Source organism: Giraffa tippelskirchi, chromosome 2, assembly GCF_054371585.1.
Source record: "Giraffa tippelskirchi isolate mGirTip1 chromosome 2, T2T-mGirTip1v1.2.pri, whole genome shotgun sequence".
NCBI classification, from domain to species: domain Eukaryota; kingdom Metazoa; phylum Chordata; class Mammalia; order Artiodactyla; family Giraffidae; genus Giraffa; species Giraffa tippelskirchi.
In genome coordinates this window covers 92859971-92881623 of record NC_137276.1, presented here as the reverse complement: position 1 = coordinate 92881623, position 21653 = coordinate 92859971, and the positions used below count along the sequence as shown (strand labels likewise).

Below are 21653 nucleotides of genomic sequence, written 5' to 3'. Positions count from 1 at the left end.
AAAGGAATCAGGACATAGTTGCTTCCCCCACCCACCCCTCCCCCTCTCCTTCATTCCCTCCCCCCATCTACCCCCCCATCCCCCGCACCAGCCCTTGCCCCTGCTTGTAGAGTCAGTCAGTTGGTCCTGCACCATGTTAAGAAATAACCAGGTAATATGGCTAATATCAGTCCAGGCAAACAAAGGAGAATTTTAAAATTAGATTCTCACTTAAAGAGATAGAGTAGGGCTTTTAAAGACAGTCATCACTGTCAGGGTTCCTTATTCAGTTGTAAGCAACAGAAAATTATCTTTAAAAGTGTGCTCTAGGTGACTTCCCTGGCAATCCATTGGTTAAGATTTGCTTCCAGTTCAGGAGGCATGAGTTTGATCCTTGGTCAGGGAGTTAAGATCCCACATGCCTCCTGGCCAAAAAACCCAAAAGATAAAACAGAAACAGCATTGTAACAAATTCAATAAAGACTTTAAAAATGGTTCACATAAAAAAAAAGAAGAAGAAGTGTTCTCTATAAGCCTTTAGAATGGGGAAATTGGGATAGGAAGGGTCTGAGATGCCCTTCCTTAGTCATCAAGAATGGCTTTTTAAAAGTTGATTGGGGAATTATGAATAATACCTGTTCAGGGCAGAAAATAATTAGATCCTACCAAATTGCTCTTTAAAAATTATATATATTAAAATATATATGCAACACTTCTATATGATTGATCTTTTCTCTATACACCTGACAGTTTTGGGTGGTCTCAATCTTTTCCATGTTGGTCCATCTGACAGGCACATGACCCTCATGCATTGTCTGCATTTCCCTGATGCTAATGATGTTAAGCATATTTCATATGCTATTTGTTACTTCTATTTTTTCTATGAATCATTGTTCATATTCTCTGCCCTTTTTTCATGCATTGTTTCTTTTTTTTTTTTAGCTAGTACTGATATTCATCTTGTAACTATTATAGCTCTTGAAAATATCTTCTCAGGGTCTGCCATTTGTCTAACTTTTTATGGTGTCTTTCGCCAGCCAGAAGCCTTGGGTTTTCATAGAGAGAAAGTCATCACTGGCTTTCTTCATGGTATCTGGGATTTTATGATTTATTTAGAAAGGTCTCCTGCATTATAGGATTTATAAAAATATTCTTTTCTTTTTTTTTTATTTTTTCTACTTTCACAGTCTTTAAAAATGTTTGTATCTTCAATCTAGCTTTTATTTATTTGGCATATAACACAGGGGTTCAATAAGCACCAGACTATTCTTTGACACAGACCACTCATTGTAAGCACCTAACTCCATTTTTCCATGCATCATGAAGCAAAAGGGAAACCAAGCTCTTTCATCCACCTGAGAGACATCTGCTCTGCAAAGAGGGGAAAGGATGAGCAGCACTAGTCTATGTCCAGCAAACATCATCCACTCTAGTGGGAAGACTATTATGGCAATTTCATAATTTAAACTTCCTAAAATGGTCCTGATTTGCAATATTCTTTCTTTCTTTTTTTAAATAGTCTTAATTTTTTTTTATAAAAAAAATCAGTACTGATTGATCTGGCTGCGCTGGATCTTTGTTGCTCCTCAGGCTTTTCTTTAGTTATGATGAGCTGGGGCTGTTCTCTGGTTACTGGGCTTGAGCTTTTCATTGCAGCGACTTCTCTTGTCACGGAGCATGGGGCTCTAGAGCGTTTGGGCTTCAGTAGTTGTGGCACACGGGTTTAGTTGTGGGATCTTCCTAGGACAGAGATCAAAACCCAAGTCTCCTGCACTGGCAGGGGGATTCTTTACCACTGAGCCACCAGGGAAGCCTGCAGTACACTTTCTTACTAAGAGAGTATTACCACCCAACTTGTTTGGAAACTGTGGTGCTGATACAGTCAGTGAGGTTGTGCGTCCGTAAGCCTGCAAATGAGACAGATAAACACCGCATGAAGTATATTGAATTCGGTGAATTCAGAGGAGCGCAGTGCATTTCTGCCTGGGAAGATGAGGGAAAACATTTGAACCGGACCTTGAAAGCAAGCTAAATTTTAAGAGACCAGGGTGATGGGGAAGGCCATTCTAGGCCAAAGGAACACAGGAGCAAAGACAGAGAAGCAGAAAAGCACAGGTCGCTTTTCAAGAACCACTCATGATCTGTTCAATAGTCTACCTTATATGGAAGCGGCAAAGGATTGAGTTAGACTGTAGTTTGAGCCTGCAGGGTGAAGAGCCTGGAATGCTAGGGTAATGAATTTGTGCTTTATACTCTCTAAGTAATGGATCACCACTAAAGGCTTTTTTTTTTTTCTAATAGCTTTATTGAGATACAATTCAAATACCATACAATTCATCCATTTAAAGTGTATAATTCAGTGGTTTTCAATACATTCACGAATATGTCCAACCAGCATCGCAGTCAATTTTAGAACATTTGCATCACTTCAGAAAGAAACCTTAGGGACTTCTCTTATGGTCCAGTGGTTAAGATTTCACACTTCCAATGCAGGAAGCATAGGTTTGAACCTTGGTCAGGGAATTAAGATCCCACAAGTCTCACAGTGCAGCCAAAAAAGAAAAGAAAAAAGAAGAAACTTTATACTCTTTGTTACCTCTTAACCCTCCATCCCCATTCCAGGCCTACGAAACCACTAATCTCTGTTCTGGACATTTCATATGAAAGGAATCATATAATGTGTGGTCTTCAGTAACTGGCTTTTTCTGCTTGGCATAATATTACCATTGATGGTTTGAGCAACAGGGTTTTCTGATCAAAGTGGCTCTTTAGAGAGAATGTTCTGGATGCAGACAGTGGAAACAGGCTGGAAGGTCAAGGAGAGCCATTGGAGTTAGTGACTGTTTGGGGGTCATGTGAGCACTCAACAAGGAAATTTTAGCTGCAAGCAGAAGACATGGAACTATAAACAACTTAAATAACAGGGACATGTTATCTTACTCACAGGAAAACTGGAGATGGGCGTTCCTAGATTGGTTCATGGCTTACCAGTGTTGCCAAGGACCTGCATTCTTCCAACTTTCTCTCTATCATCTTAGTGTAGTAGCTTTCATGCTCTGACTTTTCTCCTCATTGTTGTAGGTCATCTTGTTGCTCTTCAAGCTATCCCTTCTTCATATAGTTGCTTACAGAAGCATGCATTTTGGTTTTTAGAGAGAGCAAACTTTTTCCCTGTAGCCTACCCCACAGACTTTCCCTTATGGACCACTATCAGGACCACAGCACATATCCATGCCTCAGCTTGGGTACGCTGAAAATGTGTTTGTCTGACATTGTCATTGTCTATGATGGGTGGTGGTCTCTGCCAGCAAGAAGGAAGAGAGAGGGTCTACTTTGGGGCAGGCAAACAACAATGATTGCTATAAGCGTCAAAGAAGACTCAGGATGGTCTTGGTCCATCCTCGTCCAACAAAGGACACTCTTTCCTGAAGATGGCAGTGACCAGGACAGTCAAATGCACTCTTTCCTGAAGACGGCAGTGACCAGGACAGTCAAACGGCACTGTGAGGACAAGAAGGATGAAGACCAGGAAAAAGGTGATGGCACTGGCTCTTGGTTACTGAAAGTGAAAAAGTGAAAGTGAAAGTCGCTCAGTTGTGTCCGACTCTTTGCAACCCCATGGACTGTAGCCTGCTGGGTTCCTCTGTCCCTGGAATTCTCCAGGCAAGAATACTGGAGTGGGCAGCCTATCCCTTCTCCAGGGGATCTTCCTGACCTAGAGATCAAACTGGGGTCTCCTGCATTGCAGGTAGATTCTTTACCCTCTGAGCAACCAGAGAAGCCCTTAATTATATTGTATACATTTAATTATTATCTTCTAGAAAGAGGACAGAAGAAGGTAGTAGATTGCAGAGCTTTGAGAAAACAGTTCGATTCCTGGGTCGGGAAGACCTGATGGAGAAGGGATAGGCTACCCACTCCAGTATTCTTGGGCTTCTCTCATGGCTCAGCTGGTAAAGAATCCACCTGCAATGAAGGAGACCTGGGTTCGATCCTTGGGTTGGGAAGATCCCCTGGAGAAGGAAAAGGCTACTCACTCCAGTATTCTGGCCTGGAGAATTCCATGGACTGTATAGTCCATGGGGTTGCAAAGAGTCAGAGCGACTTTCACTTTACTTCACTTCAAGTTTCTTGGAGTCTGTGGTACTCAGCATCCCCAACTTCTGGAAACAAACAGGAGATTATTATAATATATATAATATGACATTATATATAATAATATATTATAAATAGATTATTTCCATTTATTTATTTTTGTGGTGTGCCACATGGCATACAGCATCTTAGTTCCCCAACCAGGAATTGAACCTGTGCCCCCTGCAGTGGAAGAGAGGAGTCTTAACCATTGGATGACCAGGGAAGTCTCCAGGAGATCCTTATTTTTGATCTGAAGAGAGATTCAGAATTCACTAAATTACAAAAGCAAGTTGTGAAGCAACCCAGCTTTTGCATACAGCAAGCAAATTTAAAAGAATTCTCTGTATGTAGATTGAGGCTTGTCTTGATGAGCACATGGAAAGTGGATGGATATTAAGTATTACCATAGGACATTGCCATTTTTGTAAGTCAGAAGTGATCTGAAGTTGGCATTTTAATATATTCCCTCCTAATAAACCACCAAGGATGTTAATATTGATTATGTGAAACAATGATGGAAAGTCTTTTATTACTTTGCTTTTAATTATAAGCATGCATTGCTCTTATATTTTTCTCTATTCTAATAAAAAAAAATACCGTAAAAGAAATGAAAGAGAACAATTAACCTGAGCTGCTGAAAACTGTGAATAAGCTGCAAGTCTTTGTTTATGTGTCAATTATATCTTAATAAAGCAGGGGTGGGGGAAGCTGCAAGTTCTTGGGAGGGTCACACCATATCTCTGACCCACCTCAGCACTATTGACATTTGGGACTGGATAATTCTTTGTTGGGGGAGGTGGGGAGCTGTCCTGTGTATTATAGGATTTTTAGCAGCATCCCTGGCTTCTACATATCCATGACAGTAGTATGCCCCTAACCCCAAACAAAAGACAGCCAAAAATGTCTACAGACACTGCCGAATGTTTCCTGGGGGCAGAATCACCCCAGTTGAGAACCACTGCTCTAGTCCTCAATTTCTCATCATTGAAGGGAGACCGTGAAACAAGTGGGGTCCACGCTCCCACGAAGCACCGGCATTCTCTAATCACAACAAAGTGGAATCTATCAATATGCTTTCCAGAAGCTGTTTTCTCCAGCGCCACTAGAGGGAGCACTCTGCAATACAAAGGACAAAACAGCACACGGAAACTTTTCCCCTCGGTGGACTTTGCTGTCTCGGTTCCCAGCGCCCCAGTCTTTAATAAATAGCCTTTGATGTCGAGAGTGATAACCCTTAACCACGAGGCATGAAGAGCTATTTGTCTTGTGCTTTGTACCATAAAAGTGTTGTTAGATATGGTGGAAGAGTGCAAAATGTTCTTTGCTTTTTCCACGTTGTTTGTAAGGCAGTTAGATGAATCACATCCCTAGAAAGAAATTATGTGTCTCGGTGAGGAGAGTCTATGGGACAAGGAGACTAAGAGGTGAAAGATCTAGTTCTCTTCCAGGTCCTGCCACTTCCAGGCTGTGTGATGTTGGCCAAGTCGCTTAACCTTTCTGGTTATGTGTAAGAAAGCTGAGGAGATAGGCTGAGAAGTTACTTGCTTAAGGTTCCATACCAAGGTCAAGTATGGATTGGATTTGACTTGCCAACTTCATGGGTTAGTTGTGAGAATCAAATGAGATGGAGTAAGTGAAAGAGTTTTGAAAATAGAAACCCCCATGCAAGTTCAGGGTGTGGATTTGCCCATACTGTGGGAGTGAGAAGAGGTGATGGCTAAGAGGTAGCCTGTGGGGAGGTGGTTGAGGTGGGGAACCAGGTGAGGGCAGGTCCACACAGGTTACTGAAGATATTCCTCCACCAAAGAGTTATAAATTATAAGAAAAGGCTTCAATGTCCCCAAATCCTTTACTGCTGATGGAACATAAAGTTTCAATCCCCATCAAAATGGACAGGCTACTTGGAAGGGTGTTACTTTATGCTCTTAGGAGATAATAAATACCTTCATGAAAGTGAAAGATCTTACTTCAATACTGATTTTTAAACTTTTAAAAAAACCCTGAACCACAATAAGAAATACATTTCACAGAGTGACCGAATTCACACACATTATAAAACTGAAACAAAAGTCTGATGTGTGATACACTTGGAAATTTTCTGTTTTCTTTTATTCTGCCACTTGAAACCAATCGTAGTTGTGACACAGTAGATAATGCGTCCTGACTTTCAGTTTTAGAAATATTGTAGCAGAAGTTTTCATGGGAGGAGAGGAAACACAGGGCCCTAGTGCTAGGGGAGGGAGGAAACAGAGATATGACTCCCGAATATGACGCAGGGAGCCTCAAACGTGAACTTTTTACATTTTCCTAGGGGCTGATTCTTTGAGGAGGAAGAAAAAATGAGCAACAATTTCAAATTCACCTCCATGAGTGAGGATGGGCCGCTGGTCCATAGAGTCCAGGCTGGATTCTCAGAGGTCCTGATCGAAATTCTGCACCGTCATCATAAAGTATAGATGGGCATGATGTAACCTACACCACAATAAAAAGTAAAAACCCTACATTTACTGAGCCCTTCTTACACATTAGACATTGCGCCAAGCACTTCATATGAATGATGGGACATAAATTAAGCTTAGTGCTCACTTATTTTCCTTTCTTCCCACTCACTAAAAAGAGTTCTGGCTTTGCCTGTCCAGTTCCTTCTCCAGCCCCATCAGAAAGAGAACTGGACAGAAGTAAAGGGACTGGAGGAATGTTGGTTAGGGCTGGAGAAAAAGCTTTGTACGGAGCTTGGGAGAAAGAAGGGGAGGCTGAACCTGTGGAGTGTAAGGGGCTTGGATACAAGGAGAAAAAGGATATTAAGAAGAATTTCAGGGGTATCTGTATGCTGTTAGAGAAATGCAAGTATTGAATATAAATTAATGTGAATTTCTTTGTGGTGACTAGGCTAGATATCTCAGACTCTAACATCATCCTGAGACAGGCCCAGGTAGGTCATGGTTTCAGTAGGGTTACATAAGCATTATCTCTTTTAATCTTCATTATAGACACATGAGATTTTTTTTTTTTCGGATTAGAAAAAGAGGCTGATATAGGCTAAGTAAACTTAAAGGCATGCAGCTAATAAATTTGGACAAATACTCCCCAAATTGATCTATAGGTGGAATATAATCTCCATCAAAATCCCAGCTGGATATTTTGCAGAAATTGAGAAGATAATCCTGAAAATCATATGGAAATGCCAAAGATTCAGAATAGCCAAAATCATCGTGAAAATGAACAAAGTTGTAGACTCACACTTACTAATCTCCAAACTTTTTATGAAGCTACAGTAAATAAAAGAGTGTGCTGCTGGTGTGAGAACACACATCTATATCCATGGACTGGAATGAAGAGTCCAGAAATAAACTAATACTTATGGTGAGTTGATTTTTGACAAAAGGGTCGAGAAAATTCAATGGGGGAAAGAATAGACTATTTTTAAAATAACTTTTTAGAATTTTAGATCACTTTTAGATGTGCAGAATTCTGGTGAGAGTAGTCTTTTCAACAAACGGTTCTGGAACAAATAGACATCCATGTGAAAAGAATGAATTTGAATCTCTACCTTACATAAAAAATAAAATGAATCCTAGATCTAGAGGGCTTCACCAGTGGCTCAGCAGTAAGGAATCTGCCCTCCAATGCAGGAGACGCAGGAGATGTGGGTTCCATCCCTGTGTCTGGAAGATCCCCAGGAAGACAGCATGGCAACCCACTCCAATATTCTTGCCTGGAGAATCCCATGGACAGAGGACCCTGGCAGGCTACAGTCCATAGGGTCACAAAGAGTTGGACATGACTGAAGCAACCAAGCACATACATGCATGTGCACATAGACCTAGAGGTAAGAACTAAAACTCTAAAACTCTTAGAAAACTCAGGTGTAAATCTTTATGACTTTAGGTTAGACAATAGTTTCTCAGGTATGACATCAAAAGCACAAATGATAAAAGAGAAGATAGATAAGTTAGATTTCATCAAAGTTAAAATATTTTTCTCCTTCAAAGACCATAAAGAAAAAGAAATAACTACAGACAGGGATATGTATTTGTAGAACATACGTCTGATAAAAATTTTGTATCCAGATATATTAAGAATCCCTATACATAAAATATTAATAAAAAGACAAATAATTTAATTTAAAAATGAATAAAAGATTTGTATAGACAAGTCTTCAAAGAAGTTATACAAATGGCCAATAAATTCACAAAAAGATGCTCAACATTATTAGTTATTAGGGTGAGTCAGTCAGTTCAGTCACTCAGTCATGTCCGACTCTTTGCGACCTCATAGACTGCAGCACGCCAGGCTTCCCTGTCCATCACCAACTCCCAGGGCTTGCTCAATTTCATATCCATCTAGGCAGTGATGCCATCCAACCATCTCACCCTCTGTCGTCCCCTTCTCCTCCTGCCTTCAGTCTTTCCCAGAATCAGGTTCGTTTCCAGTGAGTCAGTTCTTCGAATCAGGTGGCCAAAGTATTGGAGTTTCAGCTTCAGCATCAGTCCTTCTAATGAATATTCAGGACTGATTTCCTTTAGGATTGACTGCTTGGATCTCCTTGCTGTCTAAGGGACTCTCCAGAGTCTTCTCCAACACTGCAGTTCAAAAGCATGAATTCTATGGCGCTCAGCTTCCTTTATAGTCCAAATCTCACATCCATACATGACTACTGGAAAAACCATAGCTTTGACTAGATGGACCATTGTTGGCAAAGTAATGTCTCTGCTTTTTACTATGCTTTCTAGGTTGGTCATAGCTTTTCTTCCAAGGAGCAAGCATCTATTAATTTCATGGCTGCAGTCACCATCTGCAGTGATTTTGGGGCCCCCAAAAATAAAATCTGTCGCTGTTTCCATTGTTTCCCCATCTATTTGCCATGAAGTGATGGGATCGGATGCCATAATCTTCGTTTTCTAAATGTTGAGTTTTAAGCCAGCTTTTTTACTCTCTTCTTTCACTTTCATGAAGAGGCTTTTTAGTTCTTCTTCACTTTCTGCCATAAAGGTGGTGTCATCTGCATATCTGAGGTTGTTGATATTTCTCCCATCAATCTTGATTCCAGCTCGAGCTTCATCCAGCCCAGGATTTCGCATGATGTACTCTGCATATAAGTTAAATAAGCAGGGTGACAATATACGGCTTTGATGTACTCCTTTCCCAATTTGGAACCAGCCTGTTGTTCCACGTCCAGTTCTAACTGTTGCTTCTTGAACTGCATACAGATTTCTCAGGAAGCAGGTAAGGTGGTCTGATATTCCCATCTCTTCAAGAATTTTCCACAGTTTGTTGTGATCCACACAGTCAAAGGCTTTGGAGGAGTCAATAAAGCAGAAGTAGATGTTTTTCTGGAACTCTCTTACTTTTTCGATGATCCAACAGATGTTGGCAATTTGATCTCTGGTTCCTCTGCCTTTTCTAAATCCAGCTTGAACATCTGGAAGTTCACGGTTCACGTACTGTTGAAGCCTGGCTTGGAGAATTTTTAGCATTACTTTGCTATCGTGTGAAATGAGTGCAATTGTGCAGCAGTTTGGACATACTTTGGCCTTGCCTTTCTTTGGGATTAGAATGAAAACTGACCTTTTCCTGTCCTGTGGCCACTGCTGAGTTTTCCAAATTTGCTGGCATATTGAGTGCAACACTTTCACAGCATCATCTTTTAGGATTTGAAATAGCTCAACTGAAATTCCATCACCTCCACTAGCTTTGTTCATAGTGATGCTTCCTAAGGCCCACTTGACTTCACATTCCAGGATATTCACCTCTTCTTATTATCTTCTGCTTCTGCTCGGTCCATACTGTTTCTGTCCTTTATTGTGCCCATCTTTGCATGAAATGTTCCCTTGATATCTCTAATTTTCTTGAAGAGATCTCTAGTCTTACCCATTCTATTGTTTTCCTCTATTCTTTGCATTGATTGCTGAGGAAGGCTTTCTTGTATCTCCTTGCTATTCTTTGGAACTCTGCATTCAAATGGATCTATCTTTCCTTTTCTCCTTTGCCTTTAGCTTCTCTTCTTTTCTCAGCTATTTGTAAGGCCTCCTCAGACAGCCATTTTGCCTTTTTGCATTTCTTTTTCTTGGGGATGGTCTTGATCACTGCCTCCTGTACAGTGTCACGAACCTCCGTCCATAGTTCATCAGGCACTCTGTCTATCAGATCTAGTCTCTTGAATCTATTTGTCACTTCCACTGTATGTATAATCATAAGGGATTTGATTTAGGTCATACCTGAATGGTCTAGTGGTTTTTCCCTACTTTCTTCAATTTAAGTCTGAATAAGGAGTTCGTGATCTGAGCCACAGTCAGCTCCCAGTCTTGTTTTTGCCAACTGTATAGAGCTTCTCCATCTTTGGCTGCAAAGAATATAATCAGTGTGATTTCAGTATTGACCATCTGGCGATGTCCATGTGTAGAGTCTTCTCTTGTGTTGTTGGAAGAGGGTGTTTGCTATGATGGGTGCATTCCCTTGGCAAAACTCGGTTATTAGAGTAATACAAATCAAAACTGAAATGAGATAGTACATCATACCTAGTAGGATGGCTAAAATCCAAAAAGACAGACAATAAGATTGTTGGTGCGGATATGGAGAAGCAGAGTTCTCACACATCACTGATGGGAATGTGAAATGGTACAGCTTTTTAGAAAACAGTTTAACAGTTCCTCAGAATGTTAAACAGAGAGTTATCTTATGACCTAGGAATTGTACTCTTTGGTATGCACCCAAGAGACATGAAAACATATATCCACATGAAAACTTGTACTCAAATGTTCATGGCAACATTATTCATTACAGCTCAAAATGTGTTCATTAGCTGATGTATGGATAAGCAAAACATAATATAATCACACAATGGAATATTATTTGGGCATAAAAAGGAATGAAATACTGATATATTCTACAATATGGGCCAACCTCAAGAACACTATGCTGAATGAAAGAAGCCAAACACAAAAGGTCACATATTGCATGATTCCGTTTGTATGGAATGTCCAGAAGAGGTAAATCTATAGAGACAGAGGGTTAATGTTTACCCAGTGCTTGGATTGGGGGCAGATGAGGAATGACTGCTACTGGGCACAAGTGTTCTTTTGGGGATGATAAAAGTGTTCTCAAAAGAGGTTATGGGGACTTCCCTGGTGGTCCAGTGGCTAAGACTCCATGTTCCCGTTGCAAGGGGCCCAGGTTTGATCCCTGGTAAGGAAACTAGATCCCACATGCTGCAACTAACAGTTTTGGATGCTGCAACCAAGACTCAGCACAGCCAAGTAAATTAAATAAATAAATAAATACTTTAAAAAAAATGAGGTTATGGATCACACACTTCTGTGAATAGACTAAAATCCATTGATGTGTACACTGTAAGTGGGTTAACTTTTTGATGTAAAAATTATACCATAATAATAAAAAATTGTTTTTAAAAAGGTATTGAGATGAGAGAAAATAGAGGCAATAAGTATAGATAAGTCTTTGCTTTTGTTTTTGAATTTCCAGTATATAATCGCCTTTATTGCACTGAAGAGGAGGTCTCTCCAGATGCGATAGAGGTTAGGGGTGTCACTGTACTTACACCTCTGTGTCCCCAAATAGATGTTTGGCCCAATTCTCTGATTTAATCCTCACTGTTAGAATCAACCCCCAGAGCAAACAATGCAAGGAGCGGCATTTCACTTGGTGCCTACTCATCGTTTCTCCGTCTAAGCTTTATCTTTCTCTTCGCATTTTCTTGGTCCCACGAGGTAGACTGAAAAAATAATCAGCCTCTGTTCATCTAATTAGAGACATAAACACCGGTGTGTATGAATCAAGCACGGCCACGGGGCCTTTGGGGAAACAACAGGAAAGTGCCCAGAGACATTTTCTGTAGAGAAGAAAAGAATCAGCAAGCCTGTGCCAAAAAATGCCTGGAACTTCCAGCGCTTTCCTCGGCCCGAGGTCAGGCTCTGTGCGGACGCTGACAGTGACCCCGGTCAGCTGTCGCTACTCCCTCCATCCAAAGCATGTGGCCTTCTCCCTTCTGAAACTCACTTCTGCTAATTCCACCTGCCTGGGGAGTCAGACCCCAGGGCACAGGTGTAATTCCTCAGAGTGGCAACTGGCAGTGGTTCCAGGAACAAGGTAACAACACAACGTCCCCGATGAACAGAGGCATCGATTTCCTGAGCCCGGGAGAGGGATCCCGTGACTGAACGCTCTGCCCCATGGTGGAAAGAAGAGCCATGGAGTGGCTTTACCACCAGCGTCTCCCTGCCCACTGCCCACTGGGCTGAAAAGTCCTGGCTTTTGTCTTCCTCTTGGAATAACGGAAAAGTACAAACCACAGAATCATGAACCACAGTGGGAGAAGGGACCTCCAAGGTCATTCTTATCCAGGGCCCGGATAGCCCCATCATCAGATGTCCTCCTCTTGCCAACCCTCCTCACCCTGGCCCAGCACAGCCCCCAGTGGGACTCTCACTCTATCTCAGAGAGCAGCTGATTCCTGGCAGGGCAGTGCTCAGGGCTGTGACTGCCACTGTCAGATCCAGTTATGGCTCCTGTCACTCCCATCTCCTCCTGGTGCTTTGAAACCATATGGTAGTTCCAACATGTTCTCCAAGTCTTGGGGTCTTTGAGAATGTTCTCATGTCTTCCCTTTTCTTTTTTTGATTTGGCTGCACTGGGTGTTAGTTGTGGCACGCAGGATCTTTAGTTGCAGCATGCAAAAGTTGCAACATGTAGGATCTAGTTCCCTGACCAGGGATCGAACCTGGGCCCCCTGCATTGGGAGCGGACCACTGGACCACCAGGGAAGGCCCTTCCCTGTCCTGTCTTCTCCAGGCTCGTGCCTTGAGCTGCACTCACCCTCACTCCTACACCCATGAGGCCACAGGGCTATTAAGACAAGTCTAGGACTCGGCTCCTGTTCTGTCCACTGTGATCTCAGATCCTGCAGTCACCACGTGCCACCAAACCTCCTGGCTCCTCACTGCCACTTGGACCCAACTGGACTTACCCCCCTGGCCACTCTGGGTATCCCACCAAGCCTCAGACATGGTGTTGACCCATCAGAAGAGCCTGAGGCCTACTACCGCAGACAGATCGTACCTAATTGCTCCACTATTTTCTTGTAGGATTTGGTTTCAAGCGCCGTCATTACTCCCATTTCCCCTCACTTGGACACGCTGCTCTTGGTCTATATTCCTTTATTCGCTCAGCCACTCAGCATCACGCTTGAGAACACAGGGTTTGAGATCAGACGATCTCGACTCTGCCACTAACTAGCTGTGAGACTTCAGAGAAGTGTCTTAATCTCTCTGAGCACCTCATCTGTAGAGCTGGGAATAAGAACAGTACCTGCCTCATAGTTTTGTCATGAAAACCATAAATGAAATGATCTTTGTAAAGCACTTAGCCCAGAAGCACCAACATTCACTACAAGTACACAATATACGTTCTCTACTATTTTATTTTAAAACTATCATTCATGTATTCCCCGTGTGTTTACTGCACCCTGTGGCAGGCACTGGGATATAAATCCCCCTCTTAAAGAGAGGAGTCCCCTTGAATCCAGGCAGCACAAACTCACACTGGTACGCAGAGGTCGGGGTGCAGAGGCGCAGAGCCAGGGCACAAAGGCAGAGAATAGACACTGAGCTCTGTGTGCTGTCCAGGGAGGGTGACAAGAGCACCTTCCACCTTTCCCGCACTCTTTTTGAACCTCTGCGATTCCCTGGGTAAAGCGGTACCACAGGGAAGTGGGAGGTGGGGGATGCCAGAGGGTGAAGTGAGAAATCCTCAGAGAAACCCCCTCCCCTGCTGCTTCTTTGGCAGAGAGCGGCCTTGCTTCTGCCATGCAGGAGGGTGATGTCCCCCGAGGAGACCTTGCTGAATCTGCCTGGGACGGTTCCGGAAGTAGGAAGGGCAGCCGGGGGTGGGGAGGCGGCAGGAATGTTCTGGCCTGCTGCTCGTACAGGCGAGTGTCCCGAGAGGAGGGCCTCTGGACATCAAAGGTTCCTTTTGTCCCCCTCCGAGTGGCAGGGCAGACCGGCCGCTGGCGATGACTCAGGCCTGGCCCTGACGTCACCTACGCCCGGCCACTGGCCTCCCTCTGCAGCCAGGAAACTGGCTGGGGAGTGGCACTCGCGGGCTGCAGCAAATCTCAAAATAAGGAGGCAACTGCCTCTCTCCTCCTCTCCATCGCCCCACAGCACACCTTGCTTTTCTTTTATGCTGCTGCTTTTTTTGTTTTTTGTTTTGAAACCTCACGGAAGGTTTTACTTATAGATCAACTTTCAAAATGTAGGAAGTCAGAATGGGTGACATCATCAGAAAAATATGTGGAGCTGATCTCGACCAGAAGTGAAGAACCCAGAGCAAGAAGGCGGTTAGAACTCCTGAGCCCAGGGAATTGGCAGCGTCTGGGTTTCAGAGGAGCCAGCGCCTCGGAGTAAGTGAAGGCCGCCCCCAGACCCCCTCACACCGCGCCCTTCACTGTGGGGCGCCATCTTGTTCCCTGACACCTGCATCTGGCAGGCCCCAGCCCAGAGGGAGGGAGTGGGGGCTGCATCTGGGAGACCCTCCAAACACGGCACCGAGGGGATCTCTCTGATCTTTCTCTTCTCCACAGGCCCAGACCAGGACTCATTTCCTCTTAAAACACACACACACACACACACACACACAACTACAGAGTAAGGCCGACTTGTGGTGAAAAGGGCCCACATTGTGCCTTTCCCCATCACCGCTCTTGTTCTGTTTCCTCTTCGTCCTTCCCCGCTAGCGCTCTGTTTTGGACGGCCAGCATGTTTGTTCAGAGTTCTGAAATATTTGTTTCCTGGATCTTACACCAAGTCATCAGAAACAAAAATAAACCCCATTCTAGGCAAATATGTGCCTGTGCTGTCAAGTGGTATTTTCGCACCTAACCTGCTAAAAGTTGGCAGCTCTGGTAAGAAAATGACCACAACCTGCCACCCATACCCAGCATGTTTCTGGTTGTCTGTGGTTGTTCCAGTTCATGCGCCTCCACTGTCTCATCTCCCTGTTTTCAGAGAGCTTATTTTCATTCCTGCTTGTGCCATTGCATCTGGGATGATATGAAACACAGAGACTGATGATAATGTATCTTTGATGTCTGTTTTAATTTCACTGAAACAAGTTTAAGTCTTTATGTAGCCTATAATTTTACAAGCTCTGGAAGTTTCTACCCAAGAAAGTTAAGTTCCCACGAGAAAAGTTTTAACGTGTTCGTAAGAATTGCAGAGCACATAGACATAGAAATCATACCGAGTTCTCCTGGCATCCAAAGTCATCTCCTGAGTCATTATCTAATCTTTGTATAGCTTACTTAGCTGAGTAGAATTGTTCTTTATAAATTCTGTTTTATAATGATGGGGTAAGGGTATTTTAAAATGTATCTTATGTTATCAATGCAATTGAGAAGCTTGTCGCTTACTGGAAAAGAGCGTCAGATTCCTTTGTAAACTGACAACACCGTTTGAAGATTAACCGTTGCATGCTAATACTTCTGTTTTGTAGATCTTACATTTTACTTTTTGTTTTGTCTTAATATATCAGGTTGTCTCGAAGTGAGGCTCTGCTAAACCATTCTTCTTCTGGCTGCAAGATCTGAACGCTGTGACCATTGATTTGGTGAGTGTCATTTGTCCCTAACGGCTGCTTGAATTTAGTTGACTAAATCTATTCTTTTATTTTGTTGTAAGGTACAGGGAAAGAGAAGAAGGCACAGGGACTTCTGCACACAAGATAACAGCTGTATCAAAGAGGATAATAGTAATAGTTAAGATAGGCTAATTGTTGTAATAGACTGAAAAAGGTATAATGACTCAAACACAATAGAAGTTTATTTCTTGGTCATGTAACAGTAGAGGTCACACATTCATTCAGAGACATAGGTTGAGAGAGGCTCTACCTTCTGCAGTATGTTGTTTTAAAGGTCACCTAGGGTTGTTTCCACTTCCCAGTGGAGGAGGAAAAAAAGAGTGTGAAAAAGTGCACATGGAGATTTTTATGGCCCCTGCCTAGAAGTGGCCAGGACACATCTACTCACATTCTATTGGCTAAAATGCCAGTCACATGACCACATCTAACTGCAAAGGCGTCTGGGAAGTGTAGTCCCTGAATGGGGGCCGCTACTTCCCAGTAATAGCTCTGGAGTCTTTCTGAAGAAGAGGTAGTCCTCTCTGCAAGGCATAATGAGGAACTTAGAGATGCTCAAAGATAGGATAGCAGAATGAAGCAGTGGGGGAAGTAAAAAGAGATCAGATATTTAAAATTATATTAATATAACTGACACTTTTTGGTAAGGAGTGGGCAAGGAGCAGATTTTTCAAGATGCCTCTGTCTGTTCTAATGCTGAGCCTTTACATAAGCACCACTAGGCCACCAGTGGCCAGTGAACCACGAAGGGCATTCTTCCCCCCACTTTTTCCCCCTCCAGGGTCCTTTTGGTTTAAGACCATTCTGGCTTTGTCATGCTTGTAGGAATTGTCCAATAGAATTCTGTTCTCCTAGTGGTCACTAGGAAAGCTCTTGGTGGTTTTTTTTGGTTGTTTTTTTTTTAAGCTCATGGTTCTGTTTGCTCCTGGGGGCTTTGGGAAGCTACCCTGCTCCAGATCTTGGCATAATTTTTAATATTGGGAGGTAGAGGGGGGAATTCCTGACAAGATGGGATCCTGAAACCAAGTTATAAGAGAAATATGTGAAAGTAGACTAAAAAAGGCTCCAGCTGAGGATATTAATGCTACCCAAAGGATTTGATGTATAGTTCTAGCTTTTTCTTTTCAGGAAAAGTTGCAAAACATTTACTGCAATCATGAGTGGTAAGGTTATAAGCCTTGTTTGAAGAACCCTGAACTAATTTTATATGTTACATAGTCTTTTCATCATTGTTGGTCTTGGTGCAGTATCCCCCTTGCTGGAAAATATCAGAAACCATATGGTGGTGCCTTTATGATGGCCGCAAGGCATCATAAAGATCTCCAATAAAAATGGGCTGCATGTGTTCACTTTAGCAACACACATACCTTAAAAATGGTTTCCAGTCCTTGCCTGAGCTGCCTGGTACCTACTTCTCCAGTTTCATTGTCAATATCTGGCTAGACCCTCTGGTTTCAGATTATATTTTACTCCTGGACTTGACATTTCTGGCACTCACACCCACACCCTGAAGAATACACATTGTCCATTGTGTGGGAAGGCCAGCTACTGACTGACTTAGCACAGCTCTCAAAGCCTGGCCTCATCTCCTATTACTGCTGCCATGCCCCCGCCCAGTCCCCTCACATCAGGAAGAGTGGGATAGAAGAATGAGTTGATTTGTTGCAAAAATGCTTCAATCTTTGAAAGTCCATTTTCTTGGTTTGATGGGTCCCAAAAGAACCTACTGAGTGGAGAGCTGGCTGGGTTAGCGGAGAAAACTAAAGATGAGACCAGGTTGACTGGGAGAGCCCAGGACCTGCAACTAGGGAGCAGCCACAAGGAGTAAGCTGAGAACAAGTACCAGGTTTCAAAAGCTGGAGTCTAGTGGGAATGATCTGTTGCTACATTTCCAAGCCTAAAGTAGTCTGCCAGGAAGGGCAGGGCCAAGACCATGGTCAAGAAGGAAAAGGATTCAGGGTCTATTCACTGGGCAGACTCTTAGTCACAGATTGTTAATTTCAGCTGCCATGTGAGAATGACTCCTCAAAGCACTAAGGATGCAGGAATTGACATAGGAGTGAGGAGTCAACCTGATTTTTAATGTCTAGCTGCCTAGTGTGGCAGAGAGAGGTGTGCCACCACCAAATCAAAATTTCACTGCCATCAACACAACCCCTCCACAAGGTTGGTACAGCATGCTGGGTTAACACTACAGACGCACCAGTGAGGCAGGGGTAACAAGCACACTTTGTAAATACTTCGATCTTCAACGTTTTCAAAAATGTGTCAAAGTCGATATTATGGGAAAAGTTAGACTTTCTCAAGCTTACTTAACTTATAATTTTATATTTTATTTTAGTTAAAAATTTTTGTTGAAGTGAGTGAAGTCACTCAGTCATGTCCGACTCTTTGTGACCCCATGGACTGTAGCCCACCAGGCTCCTCCATCCATGGAATTTTCTAGGCAAGAGTACTGGAGTGGGTTGCTACGAAGTATAGTTGATTTATACAATGTTGTGTTGGTTTCTGCTGTATAGCAAGGTGATTCAGTTTAATATATACATAATACGTTTTTGTTTTTTTTTTCCCATTCTCCAATTCGTATGAGGGGTACAATTCAATGTGAGGCTTCATAGTCTTTTCAGAGCTTAGGTCATGCCTATTGATTCAGATGTGGTCTGAGCACAGTTGGCTGATGCAGGCAGTGCTTGGACCAGTTCATTATTTTTAACCCCAGGTTAAAAGTTTTATACTTTTCAGGGCATAGAAGTACAAGCCCCCCTCTTGCCCTGGGTCAGCATTATGAATGTTCTGTTACTCCCTTTGGAAGATTTTGCAATCAGGCCACGTCACAGTCACCAAAGCTGAGAATTCATGGTAATGGGGCTTCGTGCTTTCTCATGCTGAAATCTGAAATCCCCTGACTTCTTGTCAAGAACGCAGTTGGAAAACACCACACTGAAGACTTCAGGGTTTTGTTTTTAACTCAAGTCTCTGGTTTTCATCAGAACTTTATAGCTTCCTCCCGCCTCCGAAATGGTATTTTTAAAAGTGTAAAGTTGAGGTTCTGTCAGAATAAGTAAGGTAATATATGTACAATGGTTTGGACAACTTAGGAAAATATGTGGCAAGTTAGGGTGTTGATGAAAACAATTACCATCTTTATGATCAGTATTGGTGTTTGGATTTTGATATTGCTAGTAATACTGCAAGTATCATTTTATTTATTTATTTATTGGTCTTTCTAAATTGACTTGCACCTGAAATCCTTAGCACCATTTCCTAGCTAGCCAAAGCATGGGGTGTAAAAATTTCAAGGACATTTGGAAAGGTTAGGCCCCCTAGGCCAGGGGCCTAACCAAGAAGCTTCTACTCTTACTCAGGTTTGACCTGGGATTCACTGAGATCCATGAGATAAAGTAGAGCTGAGCCATCTGTCTGCCAAAAAAAGATGCTTCCTGGCATTCAATGGGGCTCCCAGTGCATTGGCCAGAGGAGGCTTTGAAAGCCTCCATGGAAGGAGGCTGGAAGCTCTATGGAAGCTCTGGCCCTGGGTGGAGTCTCCCAAGCTGGAATGAAGCCCATCATCTGTCCAGAAGCCCCTAAGCAGAGTGCAGTCAGTCTGCGTGGTGTTCTGGGGTGAGGCCACGGGGATTATACACAGAGGAAACAAGCATGAGATCAACTCAAGAGCAGTAAAGATGTTGTTCAAACTGAATTCCCTTCCACATCCCTGTTCCTATAATCTGTTAACTTTGAAATGTAGCAAGAAAGTAGTATCTAGTGAAAAGGATTTTCTCATTGATCCAAATTCCTGGGCACTGACTATACCATGGTACTTTGCAAAAGAGAATGTAGTTTAAAATTCACCCCAGCACCAGACTTGGTCTGTCTTCCAAGTCCTCTTGCAGCAGCGAGGCCATGGCTAGACCAGGCTCTTAAGAGGTCTCTCTTCCCTCTCTTTTCATTCCTCATGAGTCAAATTCTTTTTCTTTACTTAAAAAAAAATTTAGCACTGTTTTTCAAATAAAAAGAGCCATAACTAGTCACTATACAAAATCTGGAAAATAAAGAAAAGTATCAAGAAGAAACCAACAATCTCCAGTAATCCAACAACCAAGCAACAATTCGGTATTAACATGTTGATGTATTTCTTGTCGGTTTTTTCATATATACTCTTTTATTCTTTTGAATATTATTGAAATGCTATTTTATATGCTTCTTTTTAAATTTCATATATGTTATAAACATTTTTCCAAGTCATTAAATGATTTCACCCCACTTAACATTATGTTGTAAACATTTTTCCAAGTCTTTTGAAATTTTTATTTTTAATCGCTGTGTTTCCATTGCATGGATATGTCTTAATTTATCCATTCTTTTTTATGTACATTTTTATTGCCTCTAGTGTTCTGCTATTATAAATGTAAAAACATTCTTATAAATAAATCTTGGTGGACATCTGAGGGAAAATTCCTAGAATTGAATCAGTAGGTCAAATGGCCTATTTTTAAAGTTCTTAACGCATAAATCAGCCCCTGAAAAGTTACCAATGTCTATTTCAAAATCTAAGTCCCCTTCAGTTTCTCATGTTAAAATGCATGTTCCTAGGCCCCAGTGACATGGAAAGCTCTGAGGAGGGGGCCTAGGAATATGTATTTTAATATACCCTCCTAGACCCTATGCATATTAAGGCCTGAGGACTATTGATAATACTGTGTTCAATTTAATAAACATTCATTTTTCAGCAACACTTACTAGACAGAAAAAAGTCAAGGAACTCTAAGCTAGTACATCCAAACTAGAATTTAACTTAAAGGTGTTTTTGGCTTCTGAATTTTAGATTTCTCCTTAATCGTGATATGATATACTTGAAAGTTTATCACCTCGGGAATTTGGAAACTTGACTATAAATATAAGATAACTGAGCCACAGAATAGTTCATTTACTCACTTGTGGTTGTTACCCAGAGATCTAGTAGCAGAGGAAGAACTAGAACCTGAGTGACAAAGGGCCTGGATCCACCCAGCCTCTGGGTCGCATTACCAAGTCCTAGCTTGTACTGCTTACTGCACAACGGGACAATAAATTGAGAGACAAGTTGTTGGGTCAAAGAATACCAACTTTATTCAGAAAGCCAGCAACCATCTTACCCAAGTTAGAGTTCAGGCTTCTTTTATACTAAAACAGGAACAGATTTGACTGGTTGTTGCAAGCATCTAGATGTTGGAATCCTTTGTCCTTGCAGCCTTCCACATAGATCTGGTCACAATGTTCCTATAAACCTCCAGCAAGACAAATGTTATTCTCTATTATGCAACTTTTTATCTCTATATGAATGGACAAGTGTTATACTTTTAAAGGTCACAGTCTTGAGAATGGGATATCATGTACATTTTGGACTACTGGCAGCATTCTTTTTCACAAAGTGTTGAGCCAGCATGCCTAAGCACGGGCAACAGAGTGCAAGGGTTAGAGCTGGAGGAATAGCTCCAATATGGAGTCAGATTTGTTCTTCTCTGTTACAGTAGTAGAGACAAGGCACTGTGAGAAGACTGACTCCTAAGGTGAGCTCCTGGTTCTACCAGGGAATGTTTATCTGCCTTCTGATAGGCAGGGCATATCTCAGAACATGTGTGGGCAGCCCAGACCCTGTGAGGGACTCCGTAAGAGACTACCCTGTGCTCTGAGCACCGAGATGATAACAATTAATCTGAGGAAGACATAGGGAAGCCATGTGGATTCAGGCCATAAAAGCCAAGTAGGAGGTGGGGTCTAGAGTCAGAAGCCAAGAGAACAGAGAAGGGACAGAGCAAGATGCACACTGTGGGCAAATGTTAGGTCACAGGAGGCATGAGTGGAAAAGATAAAGCCAGAGCTGAGGGGCGCTGCCGTGGTTCAGCCTT

The 21653-nt window shown here is 42.4% G+C and overlaps 2 protein-coding genes across 5 annotated transcripts in view; both read left to right on the top strand.

Moving 5' to 3' along the window:
* PXYLP1 (2-phosphoxylose phosphatase 1) overlaps positions 1-6619 on the top strand; it is a 157123-nt gene extending 150504 nt beyond the window's left edge. Inside the window, exon 7 of the mRNA XM_081569662.1 lies at positions 6428-6619. The gene's annotated coding sequence lies outside the window, so the exon portion shown is untranslated. The remainder of the gene's footprint in view (positions 1-6427) is intronic.
* Positions 6620-15663: 9044 nt separating this feature from the next.
* ZBTB38 (zinc finger and BTB domain containing 38) overlaps positions 15664-21653 on the top strand; it is a 72666-nt gene continuing 66676 nt past the window's right edge. For all 4 annotated transcript variants that reach the window (XM_081569651.1, XM_081569649.1, XM_081569645.1 and 1 more), the window contains exon 1: positions 15664-15738. The gene's annotated coding sequence lies outside the window, so the exon portion shown is untranslated. The remainder of the gene's footprint in view (positions 15739-21653) is intronic.